General features: G+C 43.4%; 1 pseudogene across 1 annotated transcript; it reads right to left on the reverse strand.

Moving 5' to 3' along the window:
- Positions 1-192: 192 nt before the first annotated feature.
- LOC124032047 lies at positions 193-20,480 on the reverse strand (annotated as a pseudogene). The gene is made up of 11 exons (XR_006838199.1): positions 20,369-20,480; positions 17,910-18,084; positions 17,184-17,275; positions 13,452-13,583; positions 11,774-11,960; positions 10,158-10,428; positions 9,715-9,865; positions 5,985-6,137; positions 3,116-3,282; positions 773-955; positions 193-526 (listed from the first exon to the last, which is right to left on the reverse strand). The product of XR_006838199.1 is annotated as a pyruvate kinase PKM-like (transcript).
- Between the last annotated feature and the right edge of the window lie 7,149 nt (positions 20,481-27,629).

Here is a 27,629-nt window from a genome sequence, read left to right on the forward strand (position 1 = left end):
AAGTGACTGTCTGTATGAATGGCACCACCCAAACGTCCTTTGAAGAAGTGGCCTGGTGTTGCTGTTCGGTTCCCTAGGTTACCTAGGTTGTCTTGGTTACAAAGGTGGAGTCTAGAGAATCGTAGAGGACAAATAGATGTCTTCTGGTGGGGGGAGGGGTTATAGGAACAGGAGATGGGTAAAGGGGGGAGGAGTTATAGGAACAGGAGATGGTGAAAGGGGGAGGGGTTATAGGAACAGGAGATGGGTAAAGGGGGAGGGTTATAGGAACAGGAGATGGGTAAAGGGGGAGGAGTTATAGGAACAGGAGCTGGGGAAAGGGGGAGGAGTTATAGGAACAGGAGATGGGTAAAGGGGGGAGGAGTTATAGGAACAGGAGATGGGTAAAGGGGGGAGGAGTAATGTCCTTTGGAGTTTGTTCAAGGAACAAGCACAACACGCATGGTGTTGGTGTAACCAGGGCCTGGACGCCATCCGGTCACGACAATGATGACATCTCCAGACTTGAAGAAGTGACGGTGTTTGCCTGGAGGGAAGAGGGGAGACACGGGGGTGTCAATTTCTGGTCTTTTGGTGGGACTCCAGAGCCACCAAGGTTCTCTCCAACCATAGAAATATAATATTTGATAATATGATAATCATATGGCCAAAGAGAGAGAAATCTTCCAATCTTATACTTCAATTTTGGTCTTTCCGTATGAAATGTGCTCTACAAATAAAAGTTCAGTATTACGTCTTACACATTGGAATTTAACGCGATGTCATTACTCACCCATCTCCAAGGCGAAGTTGACGCGGAGGTCGACATCCTTCGGCCCAGACATCGTTGGCAGGCTTGGTGTACAGCACTGGGTAGATACCGCGGTACAGATGGGCCTGACGGGCGGTCTGGCCGCAGCGGGTCACAGCGATGATGGGGGCACGGGGCCTGTACCTGGACAGCAGATGGGCGGACCTACAACCAGACACAGGAAGGAACTGCAGGTTAGGGTGTGGAATGAAAACATATATTGCTATGTGAAACTGTCACGCCCTGACCATAGAGAGCTGTTTATTCTCTATGTTGGTTGGGGCGTGACAGTGACTAGGGTGGGTCATCTAGGTGATTAATGGTTTATGTTGGCCTGGTATGGTTCCCAATCAGAGACAGCTGTTTATCCTCGTCTCTGATTGGGGATCATATTTAGGTAGCCATTTTCCCCATTGTGATTTGTGAGATCTTGTCTACAGATAGTTGCCTGTGTGCAAACCAGTAGCTTCACGTTTCGTTTGTGCTTTATTGTTTTGTTTGGCGAGTTTCGATTTATTAAAATATCTGGAACTCTACGCACGCTGAGAGAGAGGAGAGGAGTGGAGTGAGGCACAGGAGAGGAGTGAGGCACAGGAGAGGAGTGGAGTGAGGCACAGGAGAGGAGTGGAGTGAGGCACAGGAGAGGAGTGGAGTGAGGCACAGGAGAGGAGTGGAGTGAGGGACAGGAGAGGAGTGGAGTGAGGGACAGGAGAGGAGTGGAGTGAGGGACAGGAGAGGAGTGGAAGGAGGGGAGTGGAGTAGAAATGGAGTGGAGGGAGGGACAGGAGAGGAGTGGAGAAGGGGAGAGGAGTGGAGAAGGAGGGGAGAGGGTGAGAGGAGTGGAGTGGAAATGGAGTGGAGTGAGGGACAGGAGAGAAGTGGAGAGAGGAGAGGAGTGAAGAGGACAGTACTGGAGAGTTATATTTAACTCCCTAAATGTCAGGGTTCAGGACTGTAAAGGTTGGGAACAAGTCTTGAGTCTCTGCTATAGGGCTGAGGTCAAGAGGGAAGCATGGCAGAAATCTGGTGACACACTAAGGAGAACGTACTCTTGAGGAGTCTACCGTTACACCTTAAAGTCCAACGACCTTCTTTTCTGAGGTAAACTGGCTCTGCCAACCAAAACAGCCAAATACTCCACCTAAACGTGAATCGATTCTCAATTGCGATACGGTTCTAGAAACATAAATCCCTTTACTTTCATATCACATCAAAATAATAATTCAACAAATGCTAAATATACATACTAAAAATATACATACTAAAAATATACATATACACTTGCTGTTCAGTTTTAACCAGCTTCATAAGTTGCGGACGACAGTATTTTTCAGTGACAACACGTTTCTGGCGACCTCCTTCCGTTACACACGGGTTCTCGAGGAACATGCTAGAAAAATCTGTTGTCCGTCTGGATCCCTATGAAGGTGTGTAGTGATTTAACCTTCTGCCTTCTTGCTGATGTGAAAGATACGTTATTTGTGTTTCCCAAGCAGTGAGTGTTCACGTTTAGAGCGTAGGGGCTCTTAACCAAAGTCCCCCCAGGAAGAAGACACCTTCATCAATAGGCGCTAAAGGTGGTTAGCATCTATGAATTTGGTTTAAGTGACACAAAGGACCACACAGACTGGGTCTCTGCTACAGGGCTGGGAGAGTTATGGGTCTCTGCTACAGGGCTGGGAGAGTTATGGGTCTCTGCTACAGGGCTGGGAGAGTTATGGGTCTCTGCTACAGGGCTGGGAGAGTTATGGGTCTCTGCTACAGGGCTGGGAGAGTTATGGGTCTCTGCTACAGGGCTGGGAGAGTTATGGGTCTCTGCTACAGGGCTGGGAGAGTTATGGGTCTCTGCTACAGGGCTGAGGTGAGAGGGAAGGATGATGGGAGAGTTCTGGGTCTCTGCTACAGGGCTGAGGTGAGAGGGAAGGATGATGGGAGAGTTCTGGTTGTCTGCTACAGGGCTGAGGTGAGAGGGAAGGATGATGGGAGAGTTCTGGGTCTCTGCTACAGGGCTGAGGTGAGAGGGAAGGATGATGGGAGAGTTCTGGTTAAGGACGTGGTTCTTGTGAACAGAAACTGAACAGAAGATGAGTAGAGAACGGAACATCTTTCCTCACCTGCTTTCTCAGATTAAATCAACTAAAATCTCCAGCACCTGTGGTGAATGCGTAACCAGACTAGCACGGCACGGCTCGGCTCAGTAGTGTGAACAGGGAATTTGACTGGGCTCAGAGAAGGTGTCAATAACGTCATGTACATGTCTGTCCTTCCCCTCAGAAGCAGGTTGGAGAAGTACAGAGGTTTGCTGTGTGACTCTCTGGTTCGTACCTGCCAGTCTTGGTGAGCACGATGATGGCACTGGCACAACACTTGAAGGAAGCCTCGACGGCGCCAATGGCAACGGACTCAGTGGGGTCACGGGTCAGGTGGGAGGTACGACGGATTTCCTCAAACATCTGCCTGTGGTACATGGCGGCCTCTGCCTCACGAGCAATCTGGGAGGGAGAGACAGAGAGAGACAGAGAGAGAGAGAGACAGAGAAAGAGAGAGACAGGTGTCAGATTACTGCTATTCAACTACAGTAATGAACAGAACGCATGCAATGAAGGTCGGTACAGATTTAGACCAGAATGACTCATTGTTCGTGGCTCTGCCTTTTCCTAAGCTAGTTGGTTTGGTACACCGCTAATGTAAAGTCCAGGGAATTAAAAACTTCAAGATTCAGACAGCAACAGTCGTACAGATTCAGACAGATTCAGACAGCAACAGTCAGACAGATTCAGACAGATTCAGACAGCAACAGTCAGACAGCAACAGTCAGACAGATTCAGACAGCAACAGTCAGACAGATTCAGACAGCAACAGTCAGACAGATTCAGACAGCAACAGTCAGACAGCAACAGTCGTACAGAGTCAGACAGCAACAGTCAGACAGCAACAGTCGTACAGATTCAGACAGCAACAGTCATACAGATTCAGACAGCAACAGTCATACAGATTCAGACAGCAACAGTCATACAGATTCAGACAGCAACAGTTGTACAGCAACAGTCAGACAGCAACAGTCGTACAGATTCAGACAGCAACAGTCAGACAGCAACAGTCATACAGATTCAGACAGCAACAGTTGTACAGCAACAGTCAGACAGCAACAGTCGTACAGATTCAGACAGCAACAGTCGTACAGATTCAGACAGCAACAGTTGTACAGCAACAGTCAGACAGCAACAGTCGTACAGATTCAGACAGCAACAGTCGTACAGATTCAGACAGCAACAGTCGTACAGATTCAGACAGCAACAGTCGTACAGCATTCAGACAGCAACAGTCGTACAGATTCAGACAGCAACAGTCGTACAGATTCAGACAGCAACAGTCGTACAGATTCAGACAGCAACAGTCGTACAGATTCAGACAGCAACAGTCGTACAGATTCAGACAGCAACAGTCGTACAGATTCAGACAGCAACAGTTGTACAGCAACAGTCAGACAGCAACATTCAAAAGCTAGATTCATTCTAGTTTCTCTGAAGGGGCAAGGGGAACATAAAAGAGAGGCAGTCTCCTCTAGTCCACTAGTAAATATAGAATCACTGTGGTCTGCATACCTGAGGTGTTGTGATGCTGATCCTCAGACACATGCTGATTGAGCAATCTGACGACCCCAACGTCCCCATCCAATGCAACATGATGCAGAAAACAGATGCAGTGATAGAGAACAGAGGGATGGAGAGGAGAGAGAGAACAGAGGGATGGAGAGGAGAGAGAGAACAGAGGGATGGAGAGGAGAGAGAGAACAGAGGGATGGAGAGGAGAGAGAGAACAGAGGGATGGAGAGGAGAGAGAGAACAGAGGGATGGAGAGGAGAGAGAGAACAGAGGGATGGAGAGGAGAGAGAGAACAGAGGGATGGAGAGAGAGAGAACAGAGGGATGGAGAGAGAGAGAACAGAGGGATGGAGAGAGAGAGAACAGAGGGATGGAGAGAGAGAGAACAGAGGGATGGAGAGAGAGAGAACAGAGGGATGGAGAGAGAGAGAACAGAGGGATGGAGAGAGAGAACAGAGGGATGGAGAGAGAGAACAGAGGGATGGAGAGAGAGAACAGAGGGATGGAGAGGAGAGAGAACAGAGGGATGGAGAGGAGAGAGAACAGAGGGATGGAGAGGAGAGAGAACAGAGGGATGGAGAGAGAGAACAGAGGGATGGAGAGAGAGAACAGAGGGATGGAGAGGAGAGAGCAGAGGGATGGAGAGGAGAGAGCAGAGGGATGGAGAGGAGAGAGCAGAGGGATGGAGAGGAGAGAGAACAGAGGGATGGAGAGAGAGAACAGAGGGATGGGGGAGAAGTAGTAACCCACAGAGCCAGTAGCATGATGAGTGTGTAGAAGCCGTTAGTACATAGATCACAAACCAAAAACACACAGAAATATATTACTGTTATATTACAGCTACTTTTTGTTAATTCCCCTGAGGCAGCCCAGCAAACACAACCAACACCACAACGTTGTCTCAACGTTGACCCTATGTTGCGGTGTGCTGGGACGATTCTGTCTACAACCAGGTGTCCAGCCGCATGGGAGTAAAGTACATGACAGGCCTGACGGAAACAGAACATGTTCTAAAATGTCTACAAAACTAAACACGCTATAGCCAAGGGCGGGATGTTTTATTTGTGTCTGTAAAATGAATTATGCACAAATAATGATATATTATGACTTGTCGGGGAAAGCAGTTTATTAGGGCTACAGATGAAATAAACTTCACAGGTTTGGTGAAAGTCCACGGTGACGAGCTAGACGACACCATCACAGCCTTTGCATCTGCAACAAGTCAAATGTTGATGGAAACACAGCTCTGGTGGGAAAACGCGCATATTGGGGTTTTTTTACATGCAGATTTGAGTCATATTTGCCCAATTGGATGGAAACCTGATCACATTGACCACTCATGAACTTTGAATCAGTGGCTCGCGAGGCTGCTACAGGAAATATTGTGGATGTTGTGCTTGTGTTGGGAGGAGCCAAAGCAAGACCTATGGGGGCGCTCTGCTCTCAGTCTCTCACCTTGTGTTGGGAGGAGCCAAGTCAAGACCTATAGAGGGGGAGGGGGTCGCTCTGCTCTCAGTCTCTCACCTTGTGTTGGGAGGAGCCAAAGCAAGACCTATAGAGGGGGGGGGCGCTCTGCTCTCAGTCTCTCACCTTGTGCTGTGTGCGGACAGCCTCTAGTGGGTAGTCTCCCTTGGCGGTCTCACCACTCAGCATGATGCAGTCGTTACCGTCCAGAACGGCGTTGGCGACATCGGAACCCTCAGCACGAGTAGGGCGGGGCTTCTTGATCATGCTCTCCAGCATCTGGACCAATCAGGAGAGGGAGGAGAGATCATTAGGCACCAATCAACGACAGGATAGATTATTTACGTCGATTAATTGATAAGAGACTGCCCTTATTAGGCATAAATCTCTGCCCTTTCCTCTAAGGTTTCGTCAAAGCAGAGCTCCTCTTAAACCTCAAACACTCCCGACTAGGAACCCTGCTGTTTATTAGGCATAAATCTCTGCCCTTTCCTCTAAGGTTTCGTCAAAGCAGAGCTCCTCTTAAACCTCAAACACTCCCGACTAGGAACCCTGCTGTTATCTGCCATTGAATTCAGTGTATTGGGTGACAGGGATGCTTTGGGTGTGCTTTGGGTGACAGGGATGGAAATGAAGCATGTATGAGGGGGTCTAATCAGTTTATTTGTCACGTGACAGAACACAGTGACATGCTAATGTATGAGGAGGACTAGTAGGCATTATGAGGAGGTCTAGTCATGTATAAGGAGGTCTAGTCATCTATAAGGAGGTCTAGTCATTATGAGGAGGTCTAGTCATGTATGAGGAGGTCTAGTCATGTATGAGGAGGTCTAGTCATGTATAAGGAGGTCTAGTCATGTATAAGGAGGTCTAGTCATGTATAAGGAGGTCTAGTCATGTATAAGGAGGTCTAGTCATGTATAAGGAGGTCTAGTCATGTATAAGGAGGTCTAGTCATGTATAAGGAGGTCTAGTCATGTATAAGGAGGTCTAGTCATGTATAAGGAGGTCTAGTCATTATGAGGAGGTCTAGTCATCTATAAGGAGGTCTAGTCATCTATAAGGAGGTCTAGTCATCTATAAGGAGGTCTAGTCATCTATAAGGAGGTCTAGTCATTATGAGGAGGTCTAGTCATTATGAGGAGGTCTAGTCATGTATAAGGAGGTCTAGTCATGTATAAGGAGGTCTAGTCATGTATAAGGAGGTCTAGTCATGTATAAGGAGGTCTAGTCATGTATAAGGAGGTCTAGTCATGTATAAGGAGGTCTAGTCATGTATAAGGAGGTCTAGTCATTATGAGGAGGTCTAGTCATTATGAGGAGGTCTAGTCATTATGAGGAGGTCTAGTCATCTATAAGGAGGTCTAGTCATCTATAAGGAGGTCTAGTCATCTATAAGGAGGTCTAGTCATTATGAGGAGGTCTAGTCATTATGAGGAGGTCTAGTCATTATGAGGAGGTCTAGTCATGTATAAGGAGGTCTAGTCATGTATAAGGAGGTCTAGTCATGTATAAGGAGGTCTAGTCATGTATAAGGAGGTCTAGTCATGTATAAGGAGGTCTAGTCATGTATAAGGAGGTCTAGTCATGTAGGTCTAGTGATTATAAGGAGGTCTAGTAGTCATTATGAGGAGGTCTATAAGTCATCTATAAGGAGGTCATAGTCTATCATATAAGGAGGTCTAGTCATGTATAAGGAGGTCTAGTCATGTATAAGGAGGTCTAGTCATGTATAAGGAGGTCTAGTCATTATGAGGAGGTCTAGTCATGTATAAGGAGGTCTAGTCATGTATAAGGAGGTCTAGTCATGTATAAGGAGGTCTAGTCATGTATAAGGAGGTCTAGTCATGTATAAGGAGGTCTAGTCATCTATAAGGAGGTCTAGTCATCTATAAGGAGGTCTAGTCATCTATAAGGAGGTCTAGTCATCTATAAGGAGGTCTAGTCATGTATAAGGAGGTCTAGTCATGTATAAGGAGGTCTAGTCATGTATAAGGAGGTCTAGTCATGTATAAGGAGGTCTAGTCATGTATAAGGAGGTCTAGTCATCTATAAGGAGGTCTAGTCATGTATAAGGAGGTCTAGTCATGTATAAGGAGGTCTAGTCATCTATAAGGAGGTCTAGTCATGTATAAGGAGGTCTAGTCATGTATAAGGAGGTCTAGTCATGTATAAGGAGGTCTAGTCATGTATAAGGAGGTCTAGTCATGTATAAGGAGGTCTAGTCATGTATAAGGAGGTCTAGTCATGTATAAGGAGGTCTAGTCATGTATAAGGAGGTCTGGTAGTCATTATGAGGAGGTCTAGTAGTCATTATGAGGAGGTTTAGTCATGTATAAGGAGGTCTAGTCATGTATAAGGAGGTCTAGTCATGTATAAGGAGGTCTAGTCATGTATAAGGAGGTCTAGTCATCTATAAGGAGGTCTAGTCATCTATAAGGAGGTCTAGTCATGTATAAGGAGGTCTAGTCATGTATGAGGAGGTCTAGTCATCTATAAGGAGGTCTAGTCATCTGTAAGGAGGTCTAGTCATGTATAAGGAGGTCTAGTCATCTATAAGGAGGTCTAGTCATGTATAAGGAGGTCTAGTCATGTATAAGGAGGTCTAGTCATGTATAAGGAGGTCTAGTCATGTATAAGGAGGTCTAGTCATGTATAAGGAGGTCTGGTAGTCATTATGAGGAGGTCTAGTCATCTGTAAGGAGGTCTAGTCATGTATAAGGAGGTCTAGTCATGTATAAGGAGGTCTAGTCATGTATAAGGAGGTCTAGTCATGTATAAGGAGGTCTAGTCATGTATAAGGAGGTCTAGTCATGTATAAGGAGGTCTAGTCATGTATAAGGAGGTCTAGTCATCTATAAGGAGGTCTAGTCATCTATAAGGAGGTCTAGTCATCTATAAGGAGGTCTAGTCATGTATAAGGAGGTCTAGTCATGTATAAGGAGGTCTAGTCATGTATAAGGAGGTCTAGTCATGTATAAGGAGGTCTAGTCATGTATAAGGAGGTCTGGTAGTCATTATGAGGAGGTCTAGTCATCTGTAAGGAGGTCTAGTCATCTGTAAGGAGGTCTAGTCATGTATAAGGAGGTCTAGTCATGTATAAGGAGGTCTAGTCATGTATAAGGAGGTCTAGTCATGTATAAGGAGGTCTAGTCATGTATAAGGAGGTCTAGTCATGTATAAGGAGGTCTAGTCATCTATAAGGAGGTCTAGTCATCTATAAGGAGGTCTAGTCATCTATAAGGAGGTCTAGTCATGTATAAGGAGGTCTAGTCATGTATAAGGAGGTCTAGTCATGTATAAGGAGGTCTAGTCATCTATAAGGAGGTCTAGTCATCTATAAGGAGGTCTAGTCATCTATAAGGAGGTCTAGTCATCTATAAGGAGGTCTAGTCATCTATAAGGAGGTCTAGTCATCTATAAGGAGGTCTAGTCATCTATAAGGAGGTCTAGTCATGTATAAGGAGGTCTAGTCATGTATAAGGAGGTCTAGTCATGTATAAGGAGGTCTAGTCATGTATAAGGAGGTCTAGTCATCTATAAGGAGGTCTAGTCATCTATAAGGAGGTCTAGTCATGTATAAGGAGGTCTAGTCATGTATAAGGAGGTCTAGTCATCTATAAGGAGGTCTGGTAGTCATTATGAGGAGGTCTAGTCATCTATGAGGAGGTCTAGTCATCTATAAGAAGGTCTGGTAGTCATTATGAGGAGGTCTAGTCATTATGAGGAGGTCTAGTCATTATGAGGAGGTCTAGTCATGTATAAGGAGGTCTAGTCATGTATAAGGAGGTCTAGTCATGTATAAGGAGGTCTAGTCATGTATAAGGAGGTCTAGTCTGCGGGCAACGTGTCGGACCTGTGTGGCGCAGGTGATGGGCTTGCCGATCCTGTTGCAGCGTCCGGTCATCATCTTCTGGGCGATGAAAACCTTCTCTGTGGGGATCTCAATACCCAGGTCGCCGCGGGCAACCATGATGCCATCGCTAGCCTCCAGGATCTCATCGAATCTACACAGAGACAGACAGATAGTTATTACAAGTCAGTATTATCCGGCATTGGGTATCTATATTTCCAAGAGGCCAAACTGATGCTCTTTTCAGTAGGATCCTTCAAGTGGAGATCTCTTGCTTTTTTTTAGCTTTTGAAAGTACTGAAAATGTACTTAATACATTTTACTACAATGCTACCGTGTAGTCAGTGAGGCCTCTCTTAATATCACACACACACCCCCTACACACACACACCCTACACACACACACACACACACACACACCACACACACACACACCCTACACACACCTGCGGACGCCCTCGTGGTTCTCCAGTTTGGAGATGATCTTGATGTGTTTGCCCTTCTCTCCCAGCACCTTCCTGACGGCGTGTACATCAGCTGCCTTACGGATAAAGGAGGCGAAGACCATGTCCACTCCCTGTTCCACACCGAACTGCAGATCCTGGATGTCCTTCTCAGAGACAGCGGGCAGGTCCACAGCAGCACCGGGCAAGTTCACACCCTTCTTAGAGCCCAGAGTACCACCATTTTCAATCTCACAGTCCAGGAAGTCAGCGCCTAGGGGGACAATCATGTGTGTCAATCACAATGCAACAGCCAGAACAACGGTCCAGTAACACGTTACAACAGGTGTCATCGGAGTTTCATCATTCCTATATGTGTTCATTAATGAAATACCCTCAGTCTATTTTACAAGAATTTGTAAGATTCTTATTTGCATTAAATAGACAGAGACCAGTCTTATCAAAATGAGATAATAGTATTTATTCTATATTATATTTAATTTTTTAATTTTAATTTTACCTTTATTTAACCAGGCAAGTCAGTTAAGAACATATTCTTATTTTCAATGACGGCCTGGGAACAGTGGGTTAACTGCCTGTTCAGGCGCAGAACGACATCTCGGGGCTCGGGGGTTTGAACGCGCAACCTTCCGGTTACTAGTCCAACGCTCTAACCACTAGGCTACGCTGCCGCCACAAAATATGACGTCATAGGTTATAAAATGTCCTTCCTCCTATCGACCAGGACAGAACAGGTTCAATAGTTTATTCCCACCCACTCGCTCCTTCACTCCTATCGACCAGGACAGAACAGGTTCAATAGTTTATTCCCACCCCTCGCTCCTTCACTCCTATCGACCAGGACAGAACAGGTTCAATAGTTTATTCCCACCCCCTCGCTCCTTCACTCCTATCGACCAGGACAGAACAGGTTCAATAGTTTATTCCCACCCCCTCGCTCCTTCACTCCTATCGACCAGGACAGAACAGGTTCAATAGTTTATTCCCACCCCCTCGCTCCTTCACTCCTATCGACCAGGACAGAACAGGTTCAATAGTTTATTCCCACCCCCTCGCTCCTTCACTCCTATCGACCAGGACAGAACAGGTTCAATAGTTTATTCCCACCCCCTCGCTCGTTCACTCCAGACACACTTATCTAGATTCACTTCTGGAATATTCACCTTCATCCATCACTATTTAGAAGACAGTTCCAGATCATGGAAAACCCAGGAAACACTATCTGCCTTATCTAAACATCCCAGAGCTAAATTGAGTCGGTTCAACCATAGCAGAAAGTATCGTTAACCTTACTTAAAAACCCACAATCCATTTCCTCCCCAACCTGGTTGGAATGATGTTTATTTACCTCCTGTTTCATGCTACATAATCCCTTCCTTATGAATTAACATTATTAATCGGATATAATAAAACAGAGTAGTTTAATTAGTTATAGTTCTATTTCAAATAAAGATATTGTTTAGTCATTATTCATAAAATTCCTAACAGGCAAAGTAGAAGGATTTAACTTTGGTTAAGCGTGTAGCTACTTCCTGTCACTTGCCAGGTTGTGAGAGTGTTATTCTGTTGCTACAGTAGGATGTTGCTAGGATACTCACCGACTTCCTTGACCTTCAGGGACATGAGGCCGTCGTCAATGTAGACGTGAGCTCCGACCTTCAGGATCTTGGTGATGTTCTTGTAGTCCAACCACAGGTGCTTCTCGTCACAGTTGTTCATGTACTTGTCGTCCAGAGTCAGCTTGATGTGACCTCCCTTCTTCAGCTCGACCTCAGCTTCGCCACTCTGTACACGGGAAGAATCATATGATTACACAACTATTACTATAGTATTATGCACTGTATATCTGTACGGAGAAGGACAGGGATTATAGTATTATGTACTGTATATCTGTACGGAGAAGGGCAGGGATTATAGTATTATGTACTGTATATCTCCACGGAAAAGGGCAGGGATTATAGTATTATGTACTGTATATCTGTACGGAGAAGGACAGGGATTATAGTATTATGTACTGTATATATCTAGAGAAGGACAGGGATTATAGTATTATGTACTGTATATGTCTAGAGAAGGACAGGGATTATAGTATTATGTACTGTATATCTGTACGGAGAAGGGCAGGGATTATAGTATTATGTACTGTATATCTCCACGGAAAAGGGCAGGGATTATAGTATTATGTACTGTATATCTGTACGGAGAAGGACAGGGATTATAGTATTATGTACTGTAGTATATATCTAGAGAAGGACAGGGATTATAGTATTATGTACTGTATATGTCTAGAGAAGGACAGGGATTATAGTATTATGTACTGTATATATCTAGAGAAGGACAGGGATTATAGTATTATGTACTGTATATGTCTAGAGAAGGACAGGGATTATAGTATTATGTACTGTATATATCTAGAGAAGGGCAGGGATTATAGTATCATGTACTGTATATGTCTAGAGAAGGGCAGGGATTATAGTATCATGTACTGTATATATCTATGGGGAAGGACAGGGATTATAGTATCATGTACTGTATATGTCTATGGGGAAAGACAGGGATTATAGTGTATGTCTATGGGGAAGGACAGGGATTATAGTATTATGTACTGTATATGTCTATGGGGAAGGACAGGGATTATAGTATCATGTACTGTATATGTCTATGGGGAAGGACAGGGATTATAGTATTATGTACTGTATATGTCTAGAGAAGGGCAGGGATTATAGTATCATGTACTGTATATGTCTATGGGGAAAGACAGGGATTATAGTGTATGTCTATGGGGAAGGACAGGGATTATAGTATCATGTACTGTATATGTCTATGGGGAAGGACAGGGATTATAGTATCATGTACTGTATATGTCTATGGGGAAGGACAGGGATTATAGTATTATGTACTGTATATGTCTATGGGGAAGGACAGGGATTATAGTATTATGTACTGTATATGTCTATGGGGAAGGACCTGGCTCATGATCAATACAGACATTCTGATGCCAGTAGTGTTTTACAGGAGTTGATGTATATCAGCTTTAGGATATCATTGCTTGTTGTTGTATTTCTTGCTCCGAGCTTGGCCAATGCCTTCCTTTTGACCAAATCAAAAGGTAGGCCTACACGATAGGGGTTAGGTCATTTGGTACTACAGTCAAGAAGCGTAGCTGCTTGTCTCTGTTTTCTGTTGTCTGTAAAGTGTATTTGTGATGATACACTTGGAACTGAAGTTAGATTTTTCATAAAGATTTACACTAGTTCATGGTGAATGACTACTCACGCCCTTGATGAGTCCAGTCCTGATTTCGGGTCCCTTGGTGTCCAGAGCGATGGCCACTGGTCTGTACTCGATGGTGCCGGAACCGAAGCTCTCGGTGGCTTCACGGACATTCTTGATGGTCTCAGCATGATACTGAATAGAACAGAAGATAATATTTTTTCTTCCCATCGACACAGAAATGTATCTGTTTTTTAAATTCCCACCCCCTTAAACACCACACCGATGAGAGTCTGGAAAATAAAGGGGTGTCATATTTTTATTTTATTTATTTATTTATTTATTTAACTACGCAAGTCAGCTAAGAACAAATTCTTATTTACAATGATGGCCTACCCAGGGCCAAACCCGGACGACACTGTGCCAATTGTGTGCCTTCCCTATGAGACTACCAATCACGGCCGGATGTGATACAGCCTGCATAGTATCACTTAGAGACATCAGAGGTTTTAGCATGCCATGACACTTTCCATATACTATGGAAAACAAATTCTATGGGTCTGAGCGTAGAGACCTGAGGAACGCCAAATGTAACTTTGGAACTTTCAGATGATTTGCCAACTAGTCAGACCAATCGTAGTGCTCAGATAGGTAAGTGTGTTGAGATTTTAAATACACTTTAAATTAAGTTTGATTTGATTTACTGTAGGGTAGGGAAAGTCAAATCATTCAGAGACGCGTGACGATTTTCAGGCAGACCATATAGACAGGTGTGTGCCTTTCCAAATCATGTCCAATCAGTTGAATTTAACACAGGTGGACTACAATGAAGTTGTAGAAACATCTCAAGGATGATCAATGTAAACTAAATTCCGAGTCTCATAGCAAACGGTCTGAATACTTATGTAAATAAGGTATATCTTATTTTTATATATTTTTTTGCAAAAATTTCTAAAAACCTCATTTTACTTAGTAAATTATAGGGGTATTGTGTGTAGATTGATGAGGATATATATATTTTTTATATAATCCATTTTAGAATAAGGCTGTAACTTAACAAAATGCGGACAAGTCAAGGGGTCTGAATACTTTCCCAAGGCACTGAACATCCATTAAATACTCACTGCCTCCTGGTATATCAGTGTTGAAAGCCCAACGACATTCACTCAACAGTACTGAGTAGAAGATGGCAAAGTGCAATTTAATATGCCTCATAGCATAGCCACATAGCATAGCCACATAGCATAGCAACGTAGCATAGCCACGTAGCATAGCCACGTAGCATAGCCACGTAGCATAGCCACGTAGCATAGCCACGTAGCATAGCAACGTAGCATATAACCACGTAGCATTGCCAAGTAGATTTAACAAAATAGAATAGCCAAGTAGTATAGCCACGTTGGTTATAACGATGTAGAATATCCAAGTAGATTAACCATGTAGAATATAACCAAGTAGAATATAACCATGTAGAATATAACCATGTAGCATAGCTACATAGCATATAACCATGTAGATTCGGCAAGTAGGAAAACCAAGTAGTTTTAGCCAAGTAGATTTGCCATGTAGAATGTAAACATGTAGCATATAACCAAGTATGTTAGCCAAGTAGCATAGCCACATAGAATATAACTAAGTAGTGTTAGCTAGCTTCTGGTTCTGCCTATAGGAGAGAGACAGACTCAGAGACTCAGAGACTCAATGATACTCACTTAACAGTGCTCTATAGTAGACAGACATAGGACAATTAGCCAGGTTGAAATGTAATGATTTTTAAAAATGTATTATCTTTGGGGTATTTTAGAATAGCAAAGTCTTAGCTATTTTAGCGTAGCCAAGTAGCTTCGCGTTAGCTCCTGGTCCATCTAAACACGTTCTGCGAGAACCTGAGACGGGGCTATTTACATCTGCTCCGACCACCTGACCAGAGGCAGAGGTCGAGTTTCCTTTTGCCCTTCTGATAATGTCTCTGACCTCAACACATGACAGATGCCATGTAAAACAAACATAAGTTCAGATGTCCGAAGATTGTCTGTCAGAAGTTCCTGCCAATGGGAGTTGCTCTGTCTATCTTAGTTTTCATGCACCAGTAGCATTCCCAAACAGACGCTAAAATGGTACCACCACACTTGCCCTGTGACATGGCTGTAGGCTCCTACGGCGTCAGATTGCTAACCCTTGAAATACCATCACGTTTTATCTCTAGCCCTAGAACTAGCGCACCCGATTCAACCAATCAGCAGGCCGAGTACTTATTCGATGGAATTGCGTGCATTATTTCTGGCCCGAGGCAAAATGTCCAGTCATGGAAGTAATCGCAGAATGGACTGGGAAATCCTGACCTAATTATAACTTTGATACACATGTACACGAAACGTCATCTAATGCCGATACAGAACTGAACTTCAGAGTAGAACGTCTTCTTCGGACAAGCAATTAACAGTACTGATAACCTTTGAACACTGATAACCTTTGAACACTGATAACCTTTGAACACTGATGACCTTTGAACACTGATGACCTTTGAACACTGATGACCTTTGAACACTGATGACCTTTGAAAAGGGGCAACGAATTCAAATATCAAACGCATCGCTTCGATATCTAATACTGCTGTATGGTTTAGGGGGTGCACTCCCGACCCAGCCAGGGTGAAACAGGTCAAAAAGACATGACTTTTAAAGGGGAGAGGTCAGTAGTGTGAACCCCAGAACCCTGACTGTCATCTGGTGGCACTAGAAGACAGACTAGAGGAGGAGGAGGAGGTTGCAGGAGGGGGAGAGGTCAGTAGTGTGAACCCCAGAACCCTGACTGTCATCTGGTGGCACTAGAAGACAGACTGGAGGAGGAGGAGGAGGTTGGAGGAGGAGGAGGAGGAGGAGGAGGGGGAGAGGTCAGTAGTGTGAACCCCAGAACCCTGACTGCCATCTGGTGGCACTAGAAGACAGACTGGAGGAGGAGGAGGAGGAGATTGGAGGAGGAGGGGGAGAGGTCAGTAGTGTGAACCCCAGAACCCTGACTGCCATCTGGTGGCACTAGAAGACAGACTGGAGGAGGAGGAGGAGGTTGGAGGAGCAGGGGGAGAGGTCAGTAGTGTGAACCCCAGAACCCTGACTGTCATCTGGTGGCACTAGAAGACAGACTGGAGGAGGAGGAGGAGGTTGGGGGAAGAGGTTGGGGGAAGAGGTTGGGGGAAGAGGAGGAGGAGGTTGGAGGAGGAGGAGCCACTAAAGTGCACGTAAGAGCGTTCAGATCAGCTTACAGACTGACATTTAAATGGTACAGTGATAATGTCACAATGAGGATGGCTGGTACTGCAGACTCACTAAAGGTTATAGGATGAGGGTGGCTGGTACTGCAGACTCACTAAAGGTTATAGGGTGAGGATGGCTGGTACTGCAGACTCACTAAAGGTTATAGGATGAGGGTGGCTGGTACTGCAGACTCACTAAAGGTTATAGTAAGCCAACATCCAAACTGGTCTTTACATTTATATGTCACCATATTGCTTTCACCTATCCTTTCAGACTAACATGAGTTGCCAGGGAGTAAGGGCTATGGGGTCCGTTTGGAACTCAGCACTAGTCTAAATCCTAGAACAGCTGTGGTGGCGTCAGCACTAGTGTCCTGTCTCTTCAGCACTAGTGTCCTGTCTCTTCAGTACTAGTGTCCTGTCTCTTCAGTACTAGTGTCCTGTCTCTTCAGTACTAGTGTCCTGTCTCTTCAGTACTAGTGTCCTGTCTCTTCAGTACTAGTGTCCTGTCTCTTCAGTACTAGTGTAGTCCTACTACTGACCTCATGAGTTCCGTGAGAGAAGTTCATTCTTGCAATGTTCATCCCAGATTTGATCATCTCCTTGGCCATGGGCACTGATCGGGAGGCGGGTCCTGCATGTGGACAAGACAAGCAAAGCTTATAGAAGAATACTGTGAAGGTTTTGGAGGGATATACCCCTACTGTGAAGGTTTTGGAGGGATATACCCCTACTGTGAAGGTTTTGGAGGGATATACCCCTACTGTGAAGTATTTGGAGGGATATACCCCTACTGTGAAGTATTTGGAGGGATATACCCCTACTGTGAAGTATTTGAGGGATATACCCCTACTGTGAAGTATTTGAGGGATATACCCCTACTGTGAAGTATTTGAGGGATATACCCCTACTGTGAAGTATTTGAGGGATATACCCCTACTGTGAAGTATTTGAGGGATATACCCCTACTGTGAAGTATTTTGGAGGGATATACCCCTAATGTGAAGTATTTTGGAGGGATATACCGACTGTGAAAGTTCTGTGGCCTTCTGTAGGCACACCTCACACAAAATACATGTGTATATAGGATGTTTGAGTAGAGTATTGTCGTGAGGGTGTTCAGTGGTGAGGGAGTGAGAAGCCATGAGGGGTGAGGTAGGGTTGGGCAGTGAGGTGAGGAAGTAGTGAATAGTGAAGCGAGTGAGGGCGGTGTGAGTAATGAGGAAGGGTGTTGTTGACTAATGAGGAGGGGTGTTGCTGAGCTGTACCGATGGTGCAGATGATTCCGGTGTTGCGAGCCACGGCTGGCTCGGAGTCGATGTCCAGAAGACACATGTGCTCCAGGAAAGTGTCGGCCATGGCAGCGTGGAGCTGCTGCGTCTGGATGAAGGCAGAGCCCATATCCTTTCCTTTAGACATGACTGGATCGGTATCTGAGAAATCCTAGAGAGAGAGCGAGAATAGAGGTGTTGAGGAGATCTTTTGACACTGGGTTAATGTTCTACAACCACCTCTGACATATTGAACCAAGCCTCTCTAGATACTCCTGAAAGTCAGAGGTTGGAGAGGTCTTGATATCATTTTTCATGCCAAGTCTATTTATAGTGTGTGTGTGTGTGTGTGTCACTTGGCTTACACAGCTGCTCTGAGTCTATCCCACTGAATCAGGCTTTGACACTAGATAATAATAATAATATATGCCATTTAGCAGACGCTTTTATCCAAAGCGACTTACAGTCATGTGTGCATACATTCTACGTATGGGTGGTCCCGGGAATCGAACCCACTACCCTGGCGTTACAAGCGCCATGCTCTACCAACTGAGCTACAGAAGATCTTTGCACTGCCATGCTACCTACCAACAGACATAGCATATTAATGCTAGAGACATACTGTAGCAATGGAAAACGGACTAGCTGAAGTTTTCGGATTCACTTTATACTGTGAAAGAGAATGAAAACCTGGAACATTTCAGAGAGAGGGGTGGGGGGTTGGGGGGGGCTGAGATTATTCATAATAAATTATCATAAATTTACCTCAACTCCGCTTGAGTTACTGATTCATTGATTGTGAATATTGTAATAAGAGGTTTTATTACAACGTTAGAGGTGCACCAACTCAACTGACAGTGGCTCTGGAAGTTCAGCCTGAACGGGATAGGGACTCAGTTGGCCAGCTGGCCACACACACTGTAGCAGCACCACCAAACTAGGACCGCAACAATGAGAGCATGTGTGACTGCGTGACTGCACACACACACACACATGCGGACAGGCACACCCAGATAACGCCCCCACATTCCAGTCACCCATAATGACCAGGGGCATAGGCTCTTGAAGAGGAACTGGCCAGTGGCCACTTTTTGTAGGAGGTGGTTCTCACAGTTGGTGGGAAACTTGAGTTGTCAAAAAAGGATTTTGAAAATATCACATATTAATTCAACGTTGGGGGATATTATTTTCAACCTCAAAATGATGAATTAACTAGTCAGAGCAACATTATACTCATAGGTTGGCATAAATATCTTAGAGAACCTGACATGTACCGTGACACAATCCCATCTATCATAGAGAACCTGACATGTACCGTGACACAATCCCATCTATCATAGAGAACCTGACATGTACCGTGACACAATCCCATCTATCATAGAGAACCTGACATGTACCGTGACACAATCCCATCTATCATAGAGAACCTGACATGTACCGTGACACAATCCCATCTATCATAGAGAACCTGACATGTATCGTGACACCAGTCCAGCTATCAAGTGCAAAAGTGCTACTCCTTTTTCCTGGTAGATAAAAACCTTATAGCAGACTGTTGCCTATAAGAAGAGCTACATTATCTGGGTGACACAGTCACTGTCGTGAGCAGACTTTCAGTGAGACATCGATTCAGTCACAAGTTTGGAGAGAAAAAACCCACAACATCCAAGTGGGTTCCCTTCTATAGTATTTTATTTTTTACTCTACGAGGATATTGAATTATAGAGCTATGATTTCAGGAGCTCAATAGTGGTTTAGTAATGCACACCGAGTGGTCGGGCTATGCCAGCTACAGCTCTAGTGAAACTGAACAGTGGTTTATTAGCACACCGTATCAAAAGATGAGCGTCTGAATAGAATGTCATTAAAATAGTAAAATGGTTCCTGGCTCTTTGATTTACAGGAAGTATAGATTAATTCATGTATTTGTTGTTGCTATAGTAGCGGAGGAACATTGAGGATGACAGGATGGTGTCAGTGCATGTCAAATATAAATGTATTATTTAATTTGAGTCATTTAGCAGACACTCTTATCCAGAGCGACTTACAATTAAGTCAATTAATTATGTCAAAAACCAAATTGTTTTGCTTAATGTAGCTCAGTTTCAGTCATGTATGTATCCCAATGCATGAAACAAACCCTATTATTTCACTGTAAAAATTTGGATCACAGGTATAAGTAGTTGTCATTACTTTTAATTGTGCACAAATAGGCTATTCAGACTGCAATATACAACTAAATACCCCCATATCACACCATAACAATTTGATTCAAAACGTTATGGAAGTAAAGTAACAATCAATAGTTATAAGTCTATTACAACTTCTCTATAACCAAAACTGATAGAACAATGTAATTAACTCAAGACAGCTATGTCAATATTATTTAGCAATAATTGTCCATCTTATGATAAATGTAAAGTTGACAATTTCCAGATGAGGACGCAGTGACTCACCTACCGGGTGAACGTTGCAGGGACCAATGCGCCCACCAGCCGAGCTCTGGCGAAAGATAACCCCCCCAACTGACCGGGACTACTTCCTCAGCCGAACATAGGGTATCCCTCCGATGTCACGTGGGGTGACTATAGGGCGAAACGGTAATGACGATATTCCAGTTATAATCCGTTAATTGTACACCAAATGTTTAAGTATTGATAAAAATATGTATTTAGTATGATATATATTGAAGTCTACGAGTATTCCGGGAGATTATATACATAATTTTCACCAGCAGAGAGGAACGTTACATAAAAAATAAATACAAGCGTTCTAGGGCCTTCTCGTTGACAAATCAGAAAGCTTCCCTGTGCTACTTAAAATATGAACTGGAGGTATGTTTGCAAACGACACCATGGATAGTGAGTTCAACTTGAAGGTAGTAGTTCGTGGTAGTTCGTGTTGTCGAACTAGAGCAGAGCAGGGGGTGCGTTTTCCTGGTCTGTTTTATGGATTTTGTAGTATAGAAAGTATTGTCTGGACAGCCTAAAAATCCCCAAATTAGTCTAAGTCAAAACACTATTATTGTGAAAATAAACTTGTGTAATCAAAAAGTAGTTCGAATGTGTTTTGACATTGGTCGCTTGCTTTACTTTGACATTTTTATCACAATAAATAATAAATATATAAAAATAAAAACCAAAAGTGAAAAGTACAGGTGCCCAGTCGATGAATTGCACTCATACCGAACATATAAATAAGCATGGGCTATTCTACTGTATACTGCAGTGGTTCCCAACCAGTGCGCTGTGCCACATTTGTGTGCCTTGAGGAAACGTGACCTGTAGAATGCACATGTCATTTTGAATTGCAAGCACCAGTGCTGGTCAGATTAAAACATTAAATAGCACGCGGTTACATCTGTATCGTTGATTCAAGTCTGGCGCGCTCACGCTGTGGTTACATCTGTATCGTTGATTCAAGTCTGGCGCGCTCACGCTGTGGTTACATCTGTATCGTTGATTCAAGTCTGGCGCGCTCATCTGTATCGTTGATTCAAGTCTGGCGCGCTCACGCTGTGGTTACATCTGTATCGTTGATTCAAGTCTGGCGCGCTCACGCTGTGGTTACATTTGTATGTAGAGAATATGTTCCCTAATGATTGGATGGTAATTGGGTCACCCCATAGAGAATAATAGAGGCCTCTAGCGGCCAAAGGGACATTTTAGTATGGGCAGTGCCATTTTAAAGTAGTTATTAACGTCGTCATCTGGGTGGGGATTCCTATGGGTTGTAGCCTCAATAGCGCTGCCAATGCTGTCACATACGCTATAATGGCACAGGTATAAAGATGAGTCCTCTCTCTATCTCTATGCATTTGTCTCATTTGCGGGCACAGATATGAAGATGAGTCCTCTTATCTATCTCTATGCATTTGTCTCATTTGAGGGCACAGGTAGATGAGCTTTACTAGTGGAGATAGAGTGTGGCTCCTATCAACGTAATTGTGTGCATCATTTTCAATCCCCCATATTCTCCGATCCCCCTAGCCCTATCATCGCTCCCCTAATTGGAGCAATGGAACCGGAATACTTTTTTATTCATCACAATTTTCTTTAACCAATTTTGGTCTTTAATGCAGGGCGGACAGACAAGTTCCTCACTTCTTCACCTTTTGCGGTAATGCTGCAAATTAGTTGCGGTAATGCTGCAAGTCTGATTAGGCTTAGCCAGAAGTCAGTTACAGTATTTCTGTATTTATGGCTCTGAACTTAGCTATACCACAGCCCTCTGCCATAGAAACAAACGGAGCATGGCGTTGTATCCGTGGTTACACCTTTACAATGCAGAAACCCCACTTGTCTGTAGCCCAAGCGGTTCGAAATTAAATACCTATTATACCAGAGCTACAATTGAGGTTTTTTTTTTTCTGGGCAGACTTGCGAGACGACGCTTTTAAATAGGTACACACAAATTAACCATCATGAGTAAGGAACTATTAAAACTATAAATAATATTTAAAATAAACCCCTATTTAATAACACCGTTTGTCACCAGAACCTAGATGGTTTGCAGTGTGGATCAGATGGCTTGTAGGTCATTACCACTATATAAATAGTAATAATAAACTATATAAATAGTAATAATAAACTATATAAATCAATAGGGACATGTTTTATCCCATCGCGGTGTGCCACAGTTCAAAAACAGGTTGGGAACCACTGCATCATTACCATACAGGACTATACAGTGAAGGATGCTAATACTGTGTGGGAAAGTGGGCATAACTATCAATCTTTCAAATAAATTGAGCTATTACATAAACCTGCCTGGAGTGTCAGGTGGGACGTGGTTTGCACTTCTGGGACTCTTCTATTGGTTCCATTGCGCCAGACAAGCTCAGTCAAGAACAGCTAAAGTGTTTAAAATGATTCCAAATAGCATTTGAACCCAGGTCTGGCCAATGGCTTACTATAAATCTGTGTAGTTATGTAATATCTAAATACCCCTATGGGCCAACGTCAGTAAAACTGCTGCTGAATGGACATGACAATGACATTGTACATTTGATAAGACGGTACTGTAAAGGAATAGCAACGCGCTGTATGTCTGCGTGTCTTTTCAATACAGAGGCCCTGGTCAATAGTAAAAATTATACTGTCTGTGTGTCCCCACTTGAAATATACACCCCAGGTCATTAACAAAATGACCTACTTATTTTTCTTTTGGGGGGGGTCAGTTACCACAGATGGACCACAGCTTGCTGGAGGAGGGTTCTATGTGGCATGTGGTGTGGCATGTGGTGTGGCATGTTGTGTGGCATGTCGTGTGGCATGTTGTGTGGCATGTTGTGTGGCTCGACGTGTGGCATGTTGTGTGGCATGTTGTGTGGCTCGACGTGTGGCATGACGTGTGGCTCGACGTGTGGCATGTGGTGTGGCATGTGGTGTGGCATGTGGTGTGGCATGTGGTGTGGCATGATGTGTGGCTCGACGTGTGGCATGTGGTGTGGCATGTTGTGTGGCATGTCGTGTGGCATGTTGTGTGGCATGTTGTGTGGCTCGACGTGTGGCATGACGTGTGGCTCGACGTGTGGCATGTGGTGTGGCATGTGGTGTGGCATGTGGTGTGGCATGTGGTGTGGCATGATGTGTGGCGACGTGTGGCATGTGGTGTGGCATGTGGTGTGGCATGTGGTGTGGCATGTGGTGTGGCATGATGTGTGGCATGTGGTGTGGCATGTGGTATGGCATGTGGTGTGGCATGTGGTATGGCATGATGTGTGGAATGACGTATGGCATGACGTGTGGCATGATAGGAACATAGTGTGCCACTCAAAGCATAGTCTTACATGTTCCTCCCATTCCTGTCATTTCCCCAAAGGTCATATTCAGGCTGACTGCTCACTGGGTGCAATTCTATAAATAATAATAATAATAATATATGCCATTTAGCAGACGCTTTTATCCAAAGCGACTTACAGTCATGTGTGCATACATTCTACGTATGGGTGGTCCCGGGAATCGAACCCACTACCCTGGCGTTACAAGCACCATGCTCTACCAACTGAGCTACAGAAGGACCACAATACTCTGTACGGTATAGTGTATCTGCCTAGGAATCTGGATTCAAGTTTTATTGTCATGTGCACAAGTACAGAGAAATACCTTTCTGGCCAGCTCTTTCCCAACAATGCAGTAATCAATATCAGTAGTAGTCAATATCAGTAGTAATCAATATAAGTAGTAATCAATATCAGTAGTAGTCAATATCAGTAGTAATCAATATCAGTAGTAGTCAATATCAGTAGTAATCAATATCAGTAGTAGTCAATATCAGTAGTAATCAATATCAGTAGTAATCAATATCAGTAGTAGTCAATATCAGTAGTAATCAATATCAGTAGTAGTCAATATCAGTAGTAATCAATATCAGTAGTAATCAATGTCAGTAGTAATCAATATCAGTAGTAGTCAATATCAGTAGTAATCAATATCAGTAGTAATCAATATCAGTAGTAGTCAATATCAGTAGTAGTCAATATCAGTAGTAGTCAATATCAGTAGTAGTCAATATCAGTAGTAATCAATATCAGTAGTAGTCAATATCAGTAGTAGTCAATGTCAGTAGTAATCAATATCAGTAGTAGTCAATATCAGTAGTAATCAATATCAGTAGTAGTCAATATCAGTAGTAGTCAATATCAGTAGTAATATAAAGTAAAGTAAAGCAGAACAAAAACACACAAGAAATGGAAATAATATATAATAAGAATACACAGGCTCAGTTCCAGGGTCAGTAGCTATACACAGGCTCAGTTCCAGGGTCAGTAGCTATATAAAGTCATTTCCTCACCATCTTAAATAAGCATGCCCCATTCAAAAAATGTAGAACTAAGAACAGATATAGCCATTGGTTCACCCCAGACTTGACTGCCCTTGACCAGCACAAAAACATCCTGTGGCATTCTGCATTAGCATCGAATAGTCCCCGCGATATGCAACTTTTCAGGGAAGTTAGGAACCAGTATACACAGTCAGTTAGGATAGCAAAAGCTAGCTTTTTCAAACAGAAATTTGCATCCTGTAGCACTAATTCCAAAAAGTGGACAATCTGGACCCTCTCTTTCTAAAATTATCTGCCAAAATTGTTGCAACATCTATTACTAGCCTGTTCAACCTCTCTTTCGTATCGTCTGAGATCCCCAAAGATTGGAAAGCTGCCGCGGTCATCCCCCTCTTCAAAGGGGAGACACTCTAGACCCAAACTGTTATAGACAAACTGTTATAGACATATATCCATTCTGCCCTGCCTTTCTAAAATCTTCAAAAGTTAACAAACAGATCACCGACCACGCTCAAGGTCCTAAACAATTTCATAACCGCCATCGATAAAAGACAGTACTGTGCAGCCGTCTTCATCAACCTGGCTAAGGCTTTTGACTCTGTCAATCACCACATTCTTATCGACAGACTCAATAGCCTTGGTTTCTCAAATGACTGCCTCGCCTGGTTCACCAACTACTTCTCAGATTGAGTTCAGTGTGTCAAATCAGAGGGCCTGTTGTCTGGACCTCTGGTAGTCTCTATGGGGGTGCCACAGGGTTCAATCCTCAGGCCGACTCTTTTCTCTGTATATATCAATGATGTCGCTCTTGCTGCTGGTGATTCTCTGATCCACCTCTACACAGACGACACCATTCTGTATACTTCTGGCCCTTCTTTGGACACTGTGTTAACTAACCTCCAAACGAGCTTCAATGCCATACAACACTCCTTCCGTGGCCTCCAACTGCTTTTAAATGCTAGTAAAACTAAATGCATGTTCTTCAACCGATTGCTGCCCCCCCCCCCCCCCCCCACTAGCATCACTACTCTGGACGGTTCTGACTCAGACTATGTGGACAACTACAAATATCTACATTTGAAGTCGGAAGTTTACGTACACCTTAGCCAAATACATTTAATAATTCATAATTCCTGACATTTAATCCTAGTAACTTTATTTTAAGAATGTGAAATGTCAGAATAATAGTAAAAAGAATGATTTATTTCAGCTTTGATTTCTTTCATCACATTCCAGGGTCAGTAGCTGGTTTCCTGAGGTAAATATATTGTGTGTGGTTGTGTGACAGTGTTTAACTGGTTTCCTGAGGTAAATATACTGTGTGTGGTTGTGTGACAGTGTTTAACTGGTTTCCTGAGGTAAATATATTGTGTGTGGTTGTGTGACAGTGTTTAACTGGTTTCCTGAGGTAAATATATTGTGTGTGGTTGTGTGACAGTGCTGCAGTGGTTAACTGGTTGCGTTATCTCTCTCTCTCTCTCTCTCTCTCTCTCTCTCTCTCTCGGTTATTAGTTGAAGGTGTTGTGTCTAGTACTGTTTAATCCTGGGTTTAAGGTAGTTCACTAACTGGGTTCGTCTCTGTAGGAGGGCTGTGCTTCTGACCTCTAAAGACGTCCTCAGCTGGACACCGATATAGATTCAGTAAAGGCCATCTACGCTGACACAGCTGTCTCTGTCAGCTACAACCGGTAACATAGAAGACTAGCCTTGCTGAACTTACTGACATAGACAGCAGAATTTGGTTTTAGTTAACAGGGTACAATGGGAAGGCATCTCAATTAAATGCTTGTTATCAATAAATGACTTGTGACTTTCTTTCTTTATTTCTGTCTTCTTCTTCCTCCTCACCAGAGAGTATGGGTCCATTGATGACGTGGACGTTGAAATGCAAATCAATGTCATCTTCTTAGATGTAAATATAGTCCCAGTCGGTTTGAAATAGAATTTTGCAGCCCGGCCGCTTTGGGTGAAAACAACCCATGGTCAATAAGGGATATAGACGACCTGCCGCACATGAAATAAGTTATGACACTTTTAAAAAGACAATATGGACAGATATACATTCTATGGATATATCACAAATGACACCCTATTTAAAATACATTCTAGAACCCACTTTTAACATATCACAAATGACACCCTATTTAAAATACATTCTAGAACCCACTTTTAACATTTCACAAATGACACCCTATTTAAAATACATTCTAGAACCCACTTTTAACATTTCACAAATGACACCCTATTTAAAATACATTCTAGAACCCACTTTTAACATATCACAAATGACACCCTATTTAAAATACATTCTAGAACCCACTTTTAACATATCACAAATGACACCCTATTTAAAATACATTCTAGAACCCACTTTTAACATATCACAAATGACACCCTATTTAAAATACATTCTAGAACCCACTTTTAACATATCACAAATGACACCCTATTTAAAATACATTCTAGAACCCACTTTTAACATATCACAAATGACACCCTATTTAAAATACATTCTAGAACCCACTTTTAACATATCACAAATGACACCCTATTTAAAATACATTCTAGAACCCACTTTAAAAAAAAAAAAAAAAAAACAACATTCCACATTCTGAGGAGAGGAGTCGCTTTGAAGTGTTATGTTTTATTTTATTTTATTTTATTGATTGTGCATTTTTATAAATCCCATGTTTGAGAAACATACCACATTGCTCTGCATTTTTTTTGTTGCCCTGCACCTATCCTCAACTACCTACCTACCTTCTATGGCCAGGACCTATCAACTATCCTCAACTACCTACCTACCTTTTATGGCCAGGACCTATCAACTATCCTCAACTACCTACCTACCTTTTATGGCCAGGACCTATCCTGACCTGTCCTCAACTTCCTACCTACCTTTTATGGCCAGGACCTATCCTCACCTGTCCT

The sequence above is a fragment of the Oncorhynchus gorbuscha genome, linkage group LG01 (genome assembly GCF_021184085.1).
Source record: "Oncorhynchus gorbuscha isolate QuinsamMale2020 ecotype Even-year linkage group LG01, OgorEven_v1.0, whole genome shotgun sequence".
In the NCBI taxonomy this organism is placed as follows: Eukaryota; Metazoa; Chordata; class Actinopteri; order Salmoniformes; family Salmonidae; genus Oncorhynchus; species Oncorhynchus gorbuscha.